The sequence below is a fragment of the Bubalus kerabau genome, chromosome 2, assembly GCF_029407905.1.
Source record: "Bubalus kerabau isolate K-KA32 ecotype Philippines breed swamp buffalo chromosome 2, PCC_UOA_SB_1v2, whole genome shotgun sequence".
In the NCBI taxonomy this organism is placed as follows: Eukaryota; Metazoa; Chordata; class Mammalia; order Artiodactyla; family Bovidae; genus Bubalus; species Bubalus kerabau.
In genome coordinates, this window is record NC_073625.1 from 84,312,092 (window position 1) to 84,331,828 (window position 19,737).

Sequence of the window (19,737 nt, forward strand, 5' to 3'; positions counted from 1 at the left end):
AATGGAAAGTTGAACAATTAATTAACCCAACTCTTGTGGCTGCGATATTTCATTAAATTTATTCGAATTGTAAAAAAAAATTCATATAAATTTTAAAAACATGGCATGCCTTATGAATGCAAATGAACAACCAATATATCAATAATTAATATATGAACAACTTTATTCTTTCAAAAAATAAAATTTGTCATTCAGCATATTGTATGAGTAAAAGAAACTTTAAGTAATAGTTTTGGCCAAAATTATAATGATTATTGATGATTAATGATGGTTAATACTGAAATCAGATTGGTTATATTCTTTGCAGCCAAAGATGGAGAAGCTCTATACAGTCAGCGAAAAACAAGACTGGGAGCTGACTGTCGCTCAGACAATGAACTCCTTATTGCCAAATTCAGACTTAAACTGAAGAAAGCAGGGAAAACCACTAGACCATTCAGGTATGACCTAAATCAAATCCCTTATGATTATACAGTAGAAGTGACAAATAGATTTAAGGGATTAGATTTGATACACAGAGTGCCTGAAGAACTATGGATGGATGTTCATGACACTGTACAGGTATCAAGACCATCCCCAAGAAAAAGAAATGCAAAAAGGCAAAATAGTTGTCTGAGGATGCCTTACAAATAGGTGTGCAAAGAAGAGAAGTGAAAGGCAAAGGAGAAAAGGAAAGATATACCCATTTGAATGCAGAGTTCCAAAGAATAGCAAGGAGAGATAAGAAAGCCTTCCTCAGTCATCAATGCAAAGAAATAGAGGAAAACAACAGAATGGGAAAGACTAGAGATCTCTTCAAGAAAATCAGAGATACCAAGGGAACATTTCATGCAACGATGGACACAATAAAGGACACAAATGGTATGGACCTAACAGAAGTAGAAGATATTAAGAAGAGATGGCAAGAATACTCAGAAGAACGATACAAAAAGATCATCACAACCCTGATAATCATGATGATGTGATCACTCACCTAGAGCCAGACATCCTGGAATGCAAGCCAAGTAAGCTTTAGGAAGCATCACTACGAACAAAGCTAGTGGAGGTGATGGAATTCCCATTGAGCTATTTCAAATCCTAAAAGATGCTGCTGTGAAAGTGCTGCACTCAATATGACAGAAAATTTGGAAAACTCAGCAGTGGCCACAGGACTGGAAAAGATGTTTTCATTCCAATCGCAAAGAAAGGCAATGTCAAAGAATGTATGGATGTGAGAGTTGCACTGTGAAGAAAGCTGAGTGCCGAAGAATTGATGCTTTTGAACTGTTATGTTGGAGAAGACTCTTGAGAGTCCCTTGGACTGCAAAGAGATCCAACCAGTCCATCCTAAAGGAAATCAGTCCTGACTATTCATTGGAAGGACTGATGCTGAAACTCCAATACTCTGGCCACCTGATGCAAAGAACTGACTCATGTGAAAAGACCCTAATGCTGGGAAAGATTGCAGGCAGGCAGAGAAGGGGATGACAGAGGATGAGATGATTGGTTGGCATCACTGACTCAACGGACATGAGTTTGAGTAAGCTCCAGGAGTTTGTGACAGACAGGGAAACCTGGCATGCTGCAGTCCATGGGGTTACAAAGAGTTGTACACAACTGAGTGACTGAACTGAAAACTGAAGAAAGCTCATATTTCCTAGGAAAATTTCTAGCTGACCAGGTGGTCACTGCTTATGTTCGTTTTTTCATACATAGGAAACACACCTCATTCTTAATAGTGGAATAGAAAAATCTAAAAGAAATAAAACAGAAACAACAGTAGAACGTTGTGAAAGACTTCAGACTTCCTCGAAGGCATGTGAAAAGAGAGAAGTCTTTTTTTTTTTTTTTAAATGCTGTCTTGCCCCTATTTTGATAATTCTGACTAGTAGCCAGCCAGTGCCCCTTCTTCAGTAGCTGAATATACCCCATGTTGGTCTTTCACAGGCTGGGCTATACACCTTCCTTAATCAATTCAGGGCCAGGAACTTAGACAGCTGGGGATACCCCTGTACATCAGAGTCCACAAAATTATTCAAATTAGCCACTCCACAGGGATCCTGGGAAACCTGGCTAACTCTACTCCACCTACCATACATAACCCACCACATACAGTTCCAACTTGTTGTTATCCTGTCCTAAAGGGGCAAGCTCCTGTATATCCTGCCTGACAGCCAACTCTGTATCAGATCTGTAAGTAAAAGAGAATTCTGTCTTTGATCTATCCAAGTACCAATGTGCTATATCTCACCATCAAAAGACTCTAAATCTTATGAAACAAGGAGTCTTAGATGCTGCCCATAAGAGAACACCTGCCATTCGAATGCTGCAGAAATGATCCCGCACCCTGATGGTGGTCTTGGAGTGGCCCGGGGTAATGTGACTTAAGAACAAACACAGTAGTAGACTCAGGGAGGTGGCAACTGGGCCTTCAGCCTATCATGCTACCTGCAGCAAGTTCTCCTGAAGGAAATCTAAGTTGCATATCTCACAAAGTCACCCAAACCCTACTCTAAGGATAGAGCTTACGCTAAGGTATGAAATTCCTCTGTGACTCCTATCGGTGCAGGAGTATATGTGTGTTTTCAACTGGCCATCAGACTGGAAAGTGAAGTCGCTCAGTTGTGTCCAACTCTTTGAGACCCCATGAACTCCTACCAGACTCCTCAGTCCATGGAATTTTCCAGGCAAGAGTACTGGAGTGGGTTGCCATTTCCTTCTCCAGGGGATCTTCCCAACAAGGATCGAACCTGGGTCTCCTGCACTGCTGGCAGATGCTTTACCGTCTGAGACTGGAAGCAAAGAGTAATAGTACTTAATTAGGGTTTAGTTTCTCCCTCTCTTCTTCCAAGAACAAAAAAATACACATATTCCCAATTACCACCAGCAGATAATAGTCAACCATGAGCATCAGCATGAAACCCAGGCTACGTGGTGGCAGAATGGCCACCAAACTGCCACAACAGGAACCTGCCTGCCTCTGGACTTCAAATTATGTGTACTCAGAGTCTGGGTATTCTTTTGTTGTTGTTCACAACATCAGGAAGCAGCCTACAGAATTTAATTTTTAGTGCTTTGCTACTATAGGCATGTGTGTTCCCCTATATAAAGTCATAGCATCTGAACATTCTAAGCAATCTCTTTAGCGAAGGTTCACCAAAACCTATTCATTATAGCATTTTTTTTTCTTTCAACAAATGCACTTAAGCCAGCTCTGTTTATCCCTGTACAGATCAAGAAGCCAAATAGGAATGAAATACTTTAAAGACAATGTTTACAAAGAAATATGATCTAGCAAGCTCTTCTAATCACTTCTACAAATATTGGCATATTTTGACATTGTAGTTTTAATAAATGCAAGGATCTGCTACAGTTGATTATCTGCTTCACATTTGAAAAGTGTATTGATCACTTGACTTGAATTAACGATGCAAGTTTCTTAATTGGACAATCAGGATCAGGAAGCTGGATATATTTCCATGAGAAGAGCTTCTCTTTTATTGACTTCCTCATGGGCACTAATGAAATTATCATTTAGGGTAATTTTGCTTCTTCTACTGATTGAAATATTATGATTATACAATATTGACTTTCCTTGATAATAAAATGAAATTGAATTATTGAAACTCATTTTAATGGCTTGGGATTTGCTTGTGTAATTTACTGCACTCTTTTACTTAAGAAACTTTCTTTCTAAATACTGAAAATTTTACTTTCTACAGAGCGTGGTCTGAACTGCTTTGGGTTTATTTTTAAAGTCAAGATAGTTAAACTCTAGATGACACTGAATTCAAAGCTTTGTTGTTGCTGTTCAGTCGCTCAGTCATGTCCAACTCTTTGCAACCCCAGGGACTGCAGCATGCTGGGTTCCCTGTCCTTCACTATTTCCCAGAGTTTCTTCAAACTCACGTCCATTAGGTCAGTAATGCCATCCAACCATCTCATCCTCTGTCGTCCCCTTTTCTTCTTGCCTTCAATCTTTCCCAACAACAGTGTCTTTTCCAATGAGTCAACTCTGCAAGTACTGAGCTTTACCTTCAGCATCAATCCTTCCAATGAATATTCAGGGTTGATTTCCTTTAGGATTGACTAGTCTGATCTCTGTGCTGTCCAAAAGACTCTCAAGAGTCTTCTTCAACACCACAATTCAAAAGCATCAATTCTTCAGTGCTCAGCCTTTTTTACTGTCTAGCTCTCACATCCATACATGACTACTGGAAAAACCATAGCTTTGACTATTTACACTTTTGTAGGCAAAGTAACGTTATCTGCTTTTTAATATGCTGTCTAGGTTGGTCATAGCTTTTCCTCCAAGGAGCAAACCTCTTTTAATTTCACCATCTGCAGTGATTTTGGAGCCCAAGAAGATAAAGCCTGTCACTGTTTCCATTGTTTATCCATCTATTTGCCATGAAGTGATGGGACCAGGCACCATGATCAGTTTTTTTAATGTTAAAGTTTTAAGTCAGTTTTTCACTCTCCTCTTCTCCCTTCATCAACAGGCTCTTTTTTGAGTTCCTCTTAGTTCCTCTTCGCTTTCTGCCATAAAGGTGGTGTCATCTGCATATGTGAGGTTATTGACATTTCTCCCAGCAATCCTGATTACAGCTTGTGCTTCATCCAGCCTGGGATTTCACATGATGTACTGGGCATAAAAGTTAAATAATCAAGGTGACAATATACAGCCTTGACATACTCTTTTTTCCAGTTTTGAACCAGTCCATTGTTCCATGTCCAGTTCTAACTGTTGCTTCTTGACCTTCATACAGGTTTTGCAGGAGGCAGGTAAGGTGGTCTGCTATTTCCATCTCTTCATCAATTTTCCACTGTTTGTTGTGATCCACACAGTCAAAGGCTTTAGCATTGTCAACGAAGCAGAAGTAAATGTCTTTTTGGAATTCTCTTGCTCTTCTGATGATCCAGTGGATGTTGGCAATTTAATCTCTGGTTCCTCTGCCTTTTCTAAATTCAGTTTGTACATCTGGAATTTGTCAATTCACATATTGTTGAAGCATAGCTTGAAGGATTTTGAACATTACCTTAGTAGCAAGTGAAATGAGTGCAACTGTGCAGTAGTTTGAACATTCTTTGGCACTGTTCTTCTAAACTGACCTTTTCCAGTCATGTGGCCAAAGTTTTAGCCTTTCCCTAAAAAGAGTAATTTCTAAATTTCCTAAAAATTGTGATTGGTTAACTCCAAGGTCTTGATGACTTGGAAAAAAAGATATATTCAAGTATACAAGACAGTGAGCTTTTTAGAATTTCATTCTTTGTCTTCTGTTTCTCTTTTTTGTATTTTGAAATATGTAACACTTCTGACTGCATAGTTTCAGAAGCATTCATGTCATTTGATATGCCAATATGAGATAAATATCATGTCCCAAATCTTATAAATAAAGGTATTGTATCTCAGGTAATTTGGATCTGCTTTAAGTCAAAGAGTTAGTTGATGGCAGATCTGGAATCTACAGCTCTTTTCTTCCCAAGATTGCTTCATGGTCTGATCCAAGCTCTTTTCACTGCACTACAACTTGATTAGAAAATTATTAATGTGCTGGTCTGTATAATGTAAGTAATGTATTTATAGGATACATTTAAAAATAAACATTTTATTACTATTCCCAGTTGTTTTTTCCAACCCATTTAATGTGCATTCATTTGCCCAGACTTCTCATACCCAACATTTCCTTTAAGCTGTGATTTGAAACTAGTAGATAGTAATAAGGTTTTTACATCACTTCTTTTGAAAGGCGCTACCATTACAGAGTCCTAAATGAAAGGTCTTCTCTAAAAGATAAATTTCCCCACTTATTGTCCTTTTCTCCCCCAGTACAACCATACCTGAAGTATCTGGTAGAGAAACAAATGAGGATTTGGTATATACTCTGTTATCCTAGGGTCCAGCACATGTTCCCACAGCACAGGGCAGACAGAAAATTAGTTCATGACTTATTTTCTATGTGCTTCTTAGGAAGCAAAAGGAGCTAGGGAAATCCAGTATTGTTCTAATTGCTTTCTTTTTACTTGATCTATCTTGAACTAAGCTTATTAAAACACAGGCCCACTGAGTCACATAAATCATTTTGTGGTGCTCATGATGGGGATCACTCATCCACCCACTACACTGAGTTCTCTCCAGAAGCAAACAAATAGGCTAAGAATGTTCCTAAAAATCAGAAGCAGAAAATCTCTGAATTCAACTTCAGTATCCAACTTCAAGTATCCAACTTCAGTATTGTAGTCAGATACTCTAAGTGGGATGAGAAGTTTGCTTCAAATAAAATATAAGCACAATTTAGCCCCAAATTCAGAAAGAAATTACTCAGATTAGGCATTCTCTCTAGTGACTGTCAATATGTGTTTTCCAGGGATACGGAAGAAGAGGAATGAGATCATTCTGACTCTGTAAACTCCACAAATTAAAGTTGCAAATATAGACAGTATTTTTCCTCTTTAAAACTCTAGGGACTTCCTTGGTGGTCAAGTGGTTAAGAGTCTGCCTTGCAATGAAGGGGACATGAGTTTGATCCCTGGTCTGGGAACTAAGATCCCACATGTCTCAGTGCAACTAAGCCTTCATGCCATAACTTCTGTCTGTGAACAGAAATGAAAGCTCTCGCATGACACAACTAAGATCTGACGTAGTCAAATAAATAAATATAAAATTTTTAAAAGTCTAAATGCTAAGAGGAAAAAACATAGATTTTCTCATTTGGAAAAAAAAAGAGAACTTTCTTGGTGGTCCACTGGCTAAGACTCCATGCTTCCAATGCAGAGGGCTTGGGGTTCAATCCTTGGTCAGGGAACTAGATCCACATGCCACAACAAAGACCTGGTACAGCCAAATAAATATTTGAAAACAAGAAAACAGAACTGTACACCAACAAATTTTTTAAAAGAAGGAAAAAATATGAGCCATCTTCTGATTCCTTCTACTTAATGCATCACCCTTATATTATCTGCATTAAAATTTCACCAGTTACTGCTTCTTTAATTCCTTATGCACAAGCTTCAGTAAGACTTTGGAAGGCCCAGATGTTTTTCTGTCTGAATGACAATGCAATGACTGAAATACTGCTACCTCAAATAGAATACTACCTTCTTTATTTTCTTATAAAAGCAAAAATAATATTACCATTTGAAAATCATGCTATAATATGGTTTATTACATCTACTTAAATGTGTCAGAGATCAAGTAATACTTCTATCCCTTTATTTTCTTATTCAACAAGTATTAGTGAGTACATCCTCTTTCAGGTATTGCTTGGAATTAATCACTGAATGTTATTAATCATTCCTCCCTTCATGTGATATTCATGAAGACTTGCACATTCATATGGAATAAATCTAACAAATTATACGCTGACAGAAAGGTGGTACGCAGACTATCACCTTGTCTTTGCTATAAAAGCCCTTCGTGCATGTGTGCTTAGTCATCTCCAACTCTTTGCAACCCCATGGACTGTAGCCCGCTAGGCTCCTCTGTCCACGGGATTTTCCAAGCTAGAATGCTGGAGTGGGTTGCTATTTCCTCCTCCAGGGGATCTTCCAGACCCAGCGATCAAACACGCATCTCCTGTGTTTCCTGCATTGCGGGTAGATTCCTTACCACTTGAGCCATTGGGTGAAAGCCCTACATAGATTTAAATCAGGTATTTATAGTTATTGAAGGAGAAGCTTAGATAACAGGAAGTGGTGTAAACTGCCTTTCAGATGCATCAGAAGAAGGACTGTCTATGCATAGAGCTTCAAGAATTTCATGACTCAAATTCCTCAGATATCTAGGTATTTTGTTTTTGTTTTTTGACAAGATTTCCTAAATAGAAGAATTATCACTTTATACAGCCTAGATTTTTTTTTTTCATGTGTGGTGACCTTACCATTCCAGTTGATGTGAAGGTAGCCACATGTTCCGAGTTCCTCAGACTTGTTAGTCTACTTACTTTGCATGACTTGCTGACAACTGGCACACTTATTTGCAAGACAGAAGGCAGACCCAAGAAATCTGTTCCCCCTCATGAATGCTATATTCTTTTTGATGCCTGACAAGTCTGTAAGTAGAACTGAGTCTGGAATTTTTTTCCGACCATCCTCAAATCCAGTCCCAGTCTTTTTTGACCATGTACATAAGACACAGAATTAGTTCATCCTCCAATTATAATACTTTAAAGAGGATGTTTAGCTTATTTCTTTCCTTAAATTTCCTATTTCTTTGCTCTGCTGCTGCTGCTAAGTTGCTTCAGTCGTGTCCGACTCTGTGTGACCCCACAGACGGCAGCCCATCAGGCTTCCCCATCCCTGGGATTCTCCAGGCAAGAACACTAGAGTGGGTTGCAATTTCCTTCTCCAATGCATGAAAGTGAAAAGTGAAAATGAAGTCGCTCAGTTGTGTCTGACTCTTAGCGACCCCACGGACTGTAGCCTACCAGACTCTTCCATCCATGGGATTTTCCAGGCAAGAGTACTGGAGTGGGGTGCCATTGCTTCTTTGCTCTAATTGCCTTTAATTTCTGAGCCTGAAGTAACTCGACAGCATATTAAAAAGCAGAGACATTATTTGTCAACAAAGGCCCGTCTAGTCAAGGCTATGATTTTTCCAGTGGTCATGTATGGATGTGAGAGTTGGACTATAAAGAAAGCTGAGCGCTGAAGAATTGATGCTTTTGAACTGTGGTGTTGGAGAAGACTCTTGCGAGTCCCTTGGACTGAAAGGAGATCCAACCAGTCCATCCTAAAGGAGATCAGTCCTGGGTATTCATTGGAAGGACTGATGCTGAGGCTGAAACTCCAATACTTTGGCCATCTTGTGTGAAGAACTGACTCATTTTAAAAGACCCAGAGGGATGGTATGGGGAGAGAGGAGGGAGGAGGGTTCAGGATGGGGAACACATGTATACCTGTGGCAGATTCATTTTGATATTTGGCAAAACTAATACAATTATGTAAAGTTTAAAAATAAAATAAAATAAAATAAAAGACCCTGATGCCGGGATGGATTGGGGATAGGAGGAAAAGGGGACAACGGAGGATGAGATGGCTGGATGGCATCACCGACTCAATGGACATGAGTTTGGGTGGACTCCAGGAGTTGGTGATGGACAGGGAGGCCTGGCGTGCTGTGGTTCATGAGGTCGCAAAGAGTCAGACACAACTGAGCGACTGAACTGAAATGAACTGAAGTAGCCTCTTAGTCAGTATGCTTCAAATAATTTCTCATTTTGTTTTATATTAGAAATCATCTATTTCTTTGAACGTGATTCAAAGAAATGGAAAGATATCCCATGCTCTTGGATTGGAAGAATTAATACTGTTAAAATGGCCATGCTACCCAAAGCAGTCTACAAATTTAATTTGACCCTTATCCAATTACTTGTTATATTTTTCAGAGAACTAGAAAAAATAATCTTAAATTCATATGGAACCATGAAAGACCTAGAATTGCCAAAACAATACTAGGAAGAAGGACAAAACAGGAAACGTAACCCTCCCAGACTTCAAACAATTCTACAAATCTACAGTAATCAAGACAGCATAGTACTGGCACAAAAACAAACATATGGATTAAAAGAACAGAATAGAGAGTCCAGATATAAACTCACACACCTTGGGTCATTTATTCTTTTTTGACAAAGGAGGCAAAAATGACAATGGAGAAAAGACACTCTCTTCAGCAAGTGGTGCTGGGAAAGTTGAAATGCCACATGTAACTCAAGGAAGTTAGAACATACCCACTCACCATACCCAAAAATAAACTCAGAACAGCTTAAAGACTTAAATACGAGACACGATACAATAAAACTCCTAGAAGAGAACATAGGAAAAACACTATCTGACATAAATTGCACTGATGTTTTCTTAGGTGAGTCTCATAAGGCAACAGAAATAAAAACAAAAATAAACAAATGGGACCAAATCAAACTTACAGGCTTTTGTACAGCAAAAGAAATAATAGACAAAATGAAAAGACAACCCTCAGAATAGGAGAAAATATTTGCAAACAATGTGACTGACAAGAGCTTAATTTCCAATATATACAAACAGCTCATACAACTCAACAACAAAAAAAACAAACAACCCAATCCAAAAAGAGGCAAAATATCTAAAGATATCTTTCTCCAAAGAAGACATAAAGATGAACAGGCACATGAAAAGATGCTCAACATCACCAATTACTAGAGAAATGCAACTCAAAACTACAACGAGGTACCACCTCACACCAGTCAGCATGGCCATCATTAAAAAGTCTACAAATAACAAATGCTGAAGAAGGTGTGGAGAAAAAGAAACCCTCCTAACCACTGTTTGCAACGTACGTTATTGCAGCCACTGCAGAAAACTGTGTTGGGGCTCCTCAGAAACCTAAAGCCAGAATTACTATATGATTGAGCAGTCCCACTCCTGGGCATTTATCCAGACAAAACCGTAAATAAAAATGATATATTCCCCTGTATGTTCACAGCATCACTATTCACAATAGCCAAGACATAGAAACAACCTCAACGTCCATCCTCAGATAAATGATAAAAAGATGTAGTCCACGTATACAACGGAGCACTACTTAGCCATAAAAAATAATGAGATAATGTCATTTGCAACAGCAGGGATCCACTAGACACTATGCTATTAAGTGAAGTAAGTCAGAGAAAGACAAATACCATATGATATTACTTATATATTGGACCTAAAATATGAAAAATGAATCTATTTGCAAACCAGAAACAGACTGACAGACATAGAGAAGAGCCTTGTGGTTGCCAGGAGGAAGGGACTGGAGGAGGAATGGAGTGGGAGGTTGGGGTTAGCATATGTCAGCCTCTATACACAGAATGAATAAACAACAAGGTCCCATTTTATGGCACAGAGAACCATATTCACTATCCTATGATAAACCATCATGGAACAGAATATATTAAAAAAGAATATATATATGTATGTATGTATAATTGAATCACTTTTCTGTACAGCATTAACATAACACTGTAAATCAATTGTACTTCAACTGAAAAAAAAAGGAAGAAATCATCTGTTTCTAAACCAAGTACTCCTCTATACCACTTATGAGTCTTGTGCTTTATTTGTGTTTCATTTCTTTAAAGAACTGAGCTCTGCATAAATAAAAATTTATACAAAAGCCATTCAAATGGGGTGCTTATTATTTTTTGCATAATAATAAACACTTAAAATTAATAACAATTCTTGGGGTGGGATAGGGAGACAGAGAAAAATCTCACAAGTCAGGAAGGCCATAAGAAAAATAAATGCTAAGGTGTTTTTTGTACTACCTATTTTTTTTTAATTCAGCAGATAAAATTATTTGCTCAGTCTGGGATATTCAACACAGTCTCATATATTTTCATTGTGGATTTGTATATATACAAGATCATAATTTCACAGAATTTTTATTAATATCAATCTTTGTTTCATGACACATCCTCATCATATATAAATGCTAAGTTTTAATAAACTGCCACAGGGAGTGTTATTGCCTATTAATGGTTCTGAAGCAAAGTCCACCAAATAGATCTCTTTCCCATATTGTATTGTGATCTACCTTCGTAATTTTCCTGTATTAAATTCAAAATGCTATTACAATGAGTCTTCCTTTTCAAGTTTTTAGTATAATGAATTTGTTTTGAATTTCAATTCAAAGGGAATCTTCTCTATTCCCATTGAGGCAATCTTGCTGATCAGCAGCATTTGGTGCAAATAGTAATCAAGCTTCAAAATTATGCAAAACATTCCCTGTTTCTCAAGAATTTCACTGAATTATTTAAAACTCAGTGGTGGAAACAAGCACCAGCTGTGGTGTGAAGGGAGTGGGAATTTGTAAATATGCACAAAGGGTTGGAATGATCAGTGAGTATAATTCACATAATCGTACACCCTTCTGCTGGCTGGACTCCGGGAAAATCACACTGAAACCTAACTGTGCAACACATATTATTTACCCAAAGAGGGTTTTTTAGTATTCAATTAAAAAGTGTTTTGTCACAGTATCTTGCCATCTGTTTAAAACTTTCAAGCAATATTACATAACTCTAGCTCATTTGTATGGGCTATGTACCGACACAATGTTAACTACATAATGCTGAAATGTATAGCGATGGCATAACCCCCAATGCCATCAATGCAAGGATCAATGATATTCTCTTCCCCAAAGATTATCACTTCATGGATAACAGTACATGTTAATTCAGTCAACGAAACTAAAGCTATAATAAAGAGAAAACAATAATAACAGGTTAAGGAGTTATTCTACAATTAAGTATTACTTTCAATCATACTGAAAACAGAGATGACAGCAACTTCATTGTCTTGCCATACCTCTGGTATACAGAAACATGTCACAAAATTTAGCAAATCAAAAGCTGCAGCTATTGCATGTCTCTACCTTTGATTCTGTCAAAACCCCAGGGTGGAAAATAAGGATGTATATTGACCTATTTGCTATACTTATATTACTTTATTTCCCTCTGATTTAGGGAATCACCTATCTATTATGCTTCAAACAGGACAGAAACAGGCTAAAACTTTGATTTTTCTTCCCTTCAGATCATTTCATTCTCTCAACAAAAAAGATATGTTGAAGAGACATGTTAAATTTAATTCAGTGTGTATTTATCAAACATCCATTATGAATGCTTGGAACTCTGAGATACTCAAAAGTACAAAACTGGTCTCTGTCCAAAAGGAACTTAAAATGTTATTAGGTAATAAGTGTGATCTACCAATCAAGACATCTGAAGCCATTGACCTTTAAAGAATGCTTATTTTGCTCATGAATTTCATGATAATAAGCCTTTAAAAAATTAGCCTTCTGAATGCTATATATTAAAACAGATATGAGAGAATGTGTCTTTCTTGTTGATACATTAGGAAATTGATTCCCTGTAAGAAGGTACAAGTCTGTCCAAAGAAACAATGAATCTTTTCAGACATCTTTGTACACTAGGGTCCAAGAGTGGGGAAAATAGTCAAGGTTAGGATATTTTTCAATTGATTTGAAAACAATTGTTTTTCCTGGCCTGAGCATGACTTGCCAAAATAACTTCCTGCTTTGAGCCTTCTTCTCCCTCAATGGAGGAGACAAGAAAAATGAGAAGAGTGAGAAAGGAAATCATTATTGGAAAGAGAGTAGGCACCTCAGACATTTTAAATGGAAAAAAAGGCAGGAAATCTGGTAGCAAAGAATGCTTGGAACAGATCTTAAGAGCTGGTAGATATGAAGTCAATGGTAACTTATCTCAATCCCAGAGACCATCAGTTAAATAGAGAAACTTGGTACATATTTTTTCTCTCTCATGCAAGAAAAGGAAATGCCTCTATTAAATGTTGTTCTGCAGAGCATGTGTTTAGTCATATTCTGAGTAATTTTGCTTGAAATAATATGGCTTTATTGAAAACATGAGCAGGAAACAAGAAGTGTTTATGTCTCAGATGAGGATTGTCATAAACGTTTTGCACAATTGCACTGAACGTGTCTACTCTAAGTGTATGTGACATTCTAAACTGCCTGTGGGGAAGCAAAAACCAAAGAGAAATTACAGTAATTCCTGAACTAGGGGAAAGCCTAAGCCTTCACTCATTTTATCTTAGTATTCTGAATAAAACTGCCTCACTGTATTGACAAATACAAAATTATCCAAAGCAAGAGGGATCTGAGGTGGGGTTTTTTGCCATTATATATTTAATGTGGGTTCTTTTCTATTTTAAAAAAAATAAAGCATAGACTTACTGTGGGAAAAATTGTGAAAAAATAATTATATCAATAGAGTATGTTAAAATTTGCTGACTTTTTATATGCATAATATAGTTCTAATCATTATAATCACTGTGTAAGTTGGTATCAATGTCTAATTTTTACTGATGAGAACAGACGAGATTAAATGATTTGCCCATTTGGGTAATTAGAGAGTAGCAAATTTCTGATACAATTCAGGCCTCATGATTCTATGTTCAGTACTCCTCTTCCACCACAAATATGTACCCTTGTCCTCTTTTTTACTTCTTTTCCCTACCCCCTTTAAAGCAAGCAGTGATTTTGTTAACTCCGTTTTTTCCACAATCTTTGCAGTTATCTAAGTAACAGGTTGTTACTTAGAACATCTTGACCCGTGGCCAATTCAAATACAAAACTATTAGAGGAAACCTGTACCTTTCAGTTCAGTTCAGTTGCTCAGTCATGTCTGACTCTTTGTGACTCCATGGACTGCAGCATGCCAGGCTTCCCTGTCCATTACCAACTCCAAAAGCTTGCTCAAACTCACGTCTATTGAGTTGGTGATGCCATCCCACCATCTCATCCTATGTTGTCGCCTTCTCCTCCTGCCTTCAATCGTTCCCAGCATCAGGGTCTTTTCCAATAAGTCAGTTCTTTGCATCAGGTGGCCAAAGTATTGGAGTTTCAGCTTCAGCATCAGTCCTTCCAATGAATATTCTGGGTTGATTTCCTTTAGGATTGACTGGTTGGATCTCCTTGCATTCCAAGGGTCTCTCAAAAGTTTCTCCAACACCACAGTTCAAAAGCATCAATTTTTCGGTGCTCAGCTTTCTTTAGAGTCCACCTCTTACATCCATACATGACTACTGGAAAAACTATAGCTTTGACTAGATGGGACTTTTGTTGGCAAAGCAATGTCTCTGCTTTTTAATATGCTGTCTAGGTTAGTCATAGCTTTTCTTCCAAGGAGCAAGCGTCTTTTAATTTCATGGCTGCAGTCACCATTTGCAGTGATTTTGGAGCCCAAGAAAATGAAGTCTCTCACTGTTTCCATTGTTTCACTATCTATTTGCCATGAAATGATAGGACCAGATGCCATGATCTTAGTTTTCTGAATGCTGAGTTTTAAACCAGCTTTTTCACTCTCCTCTTTCACTTTCATCAAGAGGGTCTTTAGTTCTTCTTCACTTTCTGCCATAAGGGTGGTGTCATCTGCATATCTGAGGTTATTAATATTTCTCTCAGCAATCTTGATTCCAGCTTGTGCTTCATCCAGCCTGGCATTTCACATGATGTACTCTGCATATAAGTTAAATAAGCAGGGTGACAATTTACAGCCTTGACATATTCCTTTTCTGATTTGGAACCTGTCTGTCGTTCCATGTCAAGTTCTAACTGTTGCTTCTTGACCTGCATACAGATTTCTCAGGAGGCAGGTCAGGTGGTCTGGTATTCCCATTTCTTTAAGAATTTTCCACAGTTTGCTGTGATCTACACAGTCAAAGGCTTTGGTGTAGTCAATAAAGTAGAAGTAGATGTGTTTTTGGAACTCTCGTGCTTTTTCAATGATCCAATGGATGCTGGCAATTTGATTTCTGGTTCCTCTGCCTTTTCTAAATCCAGCTTGAACATCTGGAAGTTCACAGTTCTAGGTCCACAGTTCAAGTATTGTTGAAGCCTGTACTGTTGTTTATAAAGCCCCTAATACATTTTATGTTAAGTAACTAAGAATGCCATAGAATGCCAGGCAAGCAGCTACCTGATTACACAAATTACATTTTCCCTAAGAAAATAGGCACCAGTGAGAGGGAGCAATCTTAAATTCTAAAGGCCTTTGTCTTGCTTAGACGTATCTATGAAAAATTATAAATCTCCCCCAAGTTTCTTCCTTCTTCTTATTCTCCCTAGGTTCCCACTAGTCCCTCCAGATCTTCTTTCCACCTTCCTTACAATTCTGATCCTGGTTTTCTCACAGAGATCTGTTTTTAATGTTTCTAAAATATACTGTAACTTCATATACTAATATATTGTATTCTTTATCTGCTTCCTGTTATGCTTTTTCCTCTGATCACTGAGTCAGCAAATATTTACTATGTTATTAAGAGCAGAAGCTATGCCGTGCACTGGGAACAAAAATCTTAGACATCTTTTGAAGATTTTTTTCCTAAGGTACCTTTCTCTAATTTGAAGAGAAATATAAATACAAATTGTTGCGTAAGTTACTGACAAACAATGCAAAATAAGAAACACAGAAAAGGTAAGGTGAACATGAATGGGGTGTTGGGAGGTCTAGTATTTGAACTGAACTTAAAGGTAGAATCGGAGATTATAAACACTGGTATTCCAGAGAGAAGTTTCCCACTATACAAAGTCACAAAATACAAAATAGTATTGTGATTTTTGATGGATAAGTACATCTTTGGAACTGGTAGGTAAAGCTAGATCATTTATCTATGGGTAGCAGGGACCTAGTCAAAGATTTTTAAAAGAAAAAAAATGTTATCAACTATATGTGTTTAAAAAGGTATGTTGGTGACAGTGTAGAGAGGATGGATTGGAGAGAGGAAAAGACAGAAGGCAGGAAAATGGTGTTAGGCAACAATTGCATACATCCAATTATGTCATGATGAGAATCTTAACTGTAGCAGAATCCAAACACAGGAAGTAGATCAAAAAGCCTGGAGGGGGGGGGGGGGAACCCACAGGTATGTGTGATATACATAAAGAATGCAGAAGACAGGCTCACTGATTCTGTTGCTGGGGAAAGGATGGGTTCAAAAGGGAAGTCAGCGACTCCAGGAAAATTTATAATTCAGTGGAATTATCAAAGAGAATGACTGCCACTCTGGATAATATTAGAGAGGTACAGGAGAGAATGCGATGAAGCTGTTCTGAAGTGGGAGATGTCAGGTGTCACTAGGATAATGGATTGATGGAGAAGGTGAAGTTTGCAGGTGGTAAAACAACTGTGAAGCTGAAATTCTTGATTTCTGGAGAAAAAGATCTCCATGGAGAAAGAATGTAGTCTCTTGTGAAATTCTCAGACCCAAAGGAACTCTGACATCTCATCACTTTCTTAAAGGCACCCTATGGACACAACACATTGGAAAATGCTTTAGAGCTTGGGGGTACCACCATCAGCTAAACTGCCAAGAGGATCGGGCAGAGTTCTCTCTTGAAAGGAGATGCAAGTTTGCACCTTCCTTCTGAGCCACAGAACATAAATTATTCATTGAAGAACAAGACTGAACATAGAAATTAGAAAGACAATCAAGCAGATGATTTAATTCAGGAATCTTACCCCCACAAAAAAGTAGTCTCTCCAGGGTCACTAACAGAAAAATCTGTAAAATATCTTAAAGCATTTCAGGAGGTAGCTGCCAGGTTAGGAGCTAAAAATGAGATTGCTGGGATAATCATGTCAAGAAGTGGGCTCCTGCCGAGAACCCACTGAGGCAAAAGCAAAACAGATGTGTTTGACAGGTTGGAAAATGGAAGCAAAAGAATGAAACATTGAATTTATAAATTTATTTTTAAAAATCAGCTTTCCCTAAAGGTTTTTCTTCAGGAACTTCTGGGTAAAGTAAAAGGACTTCTTAGGAAGAAAAGTATCACTTCATTTTTAAGAGTCTAGGGAAAAATAATTAAACAGATGAAGCTAGTTTAAAATCATAGACATTATGTATTAGAAGTTTTCCTGGCATCGTTTAGTCTGCCAATATGGAAGACAGATATGTTCATAGAACTCATATGACCAAAGGAAAAAATCAAATGGGACAGGGGAGAAAGTTGATATATATTAAATAGCTATTATGGCCTGAATGCTTTGTGAGACATTTTACATATGTTTTCTCACTTAACCTTCATAGAAGTCTTACGAAATAGGAATTATTCTCCCTATTACATAGGGAAGGTGACTTAAGGCAAGCAAATGTATTTATTTATTTATATATATTTTATTTATATAGCTATGTTATTCCAGAAAATATTTCAAGGGCAAAACAATGACTGAAGAAACCCAGATTATAACAAAAATAATAATTACTTTAAAGCAAGGAGACAAACACTAGAAAGAAAGCAAAGTAATGTAGAACAAGGAATATATAAAACTACATTCCTCATTCAATCTAAAAATGGCTGAGTTGATCACATGTCTATGATACTTAATGATAAGAAAATGTGATGCTTCCTTTTTTGTGACTCTAATGCTCTCAAGAAAATTATTTTCCAAACTTTTGGGAATGTTTCATTAACCACAGGAATTCATCCAATCCTTTCCTCATGAAATTCTTGTCAAGGGTCCTGGATTTAGTAGGAAAGTGAAAGAAGTACTTTAGGACTGGCTACTATTTAGTGCTGAACATGAACCAAGCTGCCTTTCTGATCAACTTTTAGCAAGATTCTTGAGAAGTCTGTGATTGATTCTTTGGTGGATGAGAAATTGTATTTGGTTTTAGGGTAATAAAAATTCTGTCTGAAATACACAGAAATATTAAGGGAAAAATCATATTACTAATTTTCAGAGGCATCTGTGTCTGATCTACTGAGAATAGATTGCAGACTTAGGACTTAACAAAATACTAAATAAATTGTACGACTTTAGAATGACCATATGTGAAGTGTTCAATGAGGGGTGCCAGAATAAAAAGCCTATAAGGAACAAAGCTGAGGGCATAAAAGAGTTAAATAAACTTAAGGAAAAGTATTAGAAAGTGATGTGTCTGTAGTGAACAGGAGGATGCACCCCTAGCTGGCTGCCTCCACCAAGATTTAGCAAACAATTACCGAGATGGATTTCACACCATAAGTAAAATAGAAAAAAAATTCTTCAGTCTATCACTTACAATGTCTGGAATATATTCAGAATATAAACTTAAGAAATATACAATTAAATAGGTATTTTTTAACAAGAATAAAACCTTCAAATGTTTGGAAGCAAGCAGCATAATTCTAAGTAATCCAAAGAACAAAGACAAAACCACAAGAGAAATTACAAAAGATTTTGAACTGAATGATAATAAAGAGACAACACATCAAAAATGATGAAAGTCTACTAAAGTAGGAAAAATTACAACTTAAAAATTCCATATTTGGAAAGAAAATATTTTAAAAACATGACCAAGTTTCTATCTTAGAAAGCTTTTAAAAAAAAGAGTAAGCTAAACTCAAAATAAGTAGAAGGTAGAAAAACAAAAGTAATAAGAGAAAAACAATAAAATTTAAAAGAGACAAGAGAAAATCAACAAATCAAATATTGGTTCTTTGAAGATATTAATTAATTGATAAATATCTAGATAGCCTAATCAAAAAGAGAAATAAACAAATTGTCCCTATCAAAAATGATAGAAGTGACATCATTAAAAATACTATGGACATTAAAAGAGAAGTGAATATGATAAATAAAATTTATGGCAATAAATTCAACAATGTAGATAAAATAGGAAAACTCCTTCAGAAAGCAATTTACCATAACTAACAAAAAGTCTTTGTTGAAAGAAACCTTTAGCACAAGATGGCTTCACTAATGTATTCTAGCCAACATTTAAGGAAGAAATATTAATCTTACACAAACTTTCAGATAATTATTTTTGAAAATCCAAGAAGTGGTAATATTTACTAGCTTGTTTTAAAAGGCAAACAAAACTTGACAAACATTTAAAGAAAGTCAATTAATGATACCAATTAGGAACATAAAGGCAAATATCCTTCAGAAAATACTAGCAAAACAAATTCAACAATTCATGAGAAAGCTAATACTTCCAAATCAAGTGAAGTTCATTATGAGAGCAAAATGTATTCAATTTTTAAAAACTGATCAATGTAATCAATCACATTAATAGCTAAAGGAGAAAACTTTTATGATAATCCTAATATTAAAACTTCTATAACTAACACTAAAAAAAAGATATTGTTTTCATCACAGAGTACTGGAATAAAAAAGTAGGAAGTCAAGCGATAAGTGGAGTAACAGGTAAGTTTGGCCTTGGAGGACAAAATGAAGCACAGCAAAGGCTAACAAAGTTAGTCAAGAAAACACC

The 19,737-nt window shown here is 36.8% G+C and overlaps 1 long non-coding RNA gene across 2 annotated transcripts in view; it reads right to left on the reverse strand.

Annotated features, from left to right (window-relative positions):
- The window catches only part of LOC129643418 (uncharacterized), a 54,900-nt gene that overhangs the window by 25,532 nt on the left and 9,631 nt on the right, over positions 1-19,737 (reverse strand). The window contains exon 3 of one of the 2 annotated variants that reach the window (XR_008710298.1): positions 11,176-12,191. The exons of the other annotated variant lie outside the window; for it this stretch is intronic. This is a non-coding gene — a long non-coding RNA (uncharacterized LOC129643418). Of the gene's footprint in view, positions 1-11,175; positions 12,192-19,737 lie in introns of those variants that run through there. 2 annotated transcript variants of the gene reach the window in all.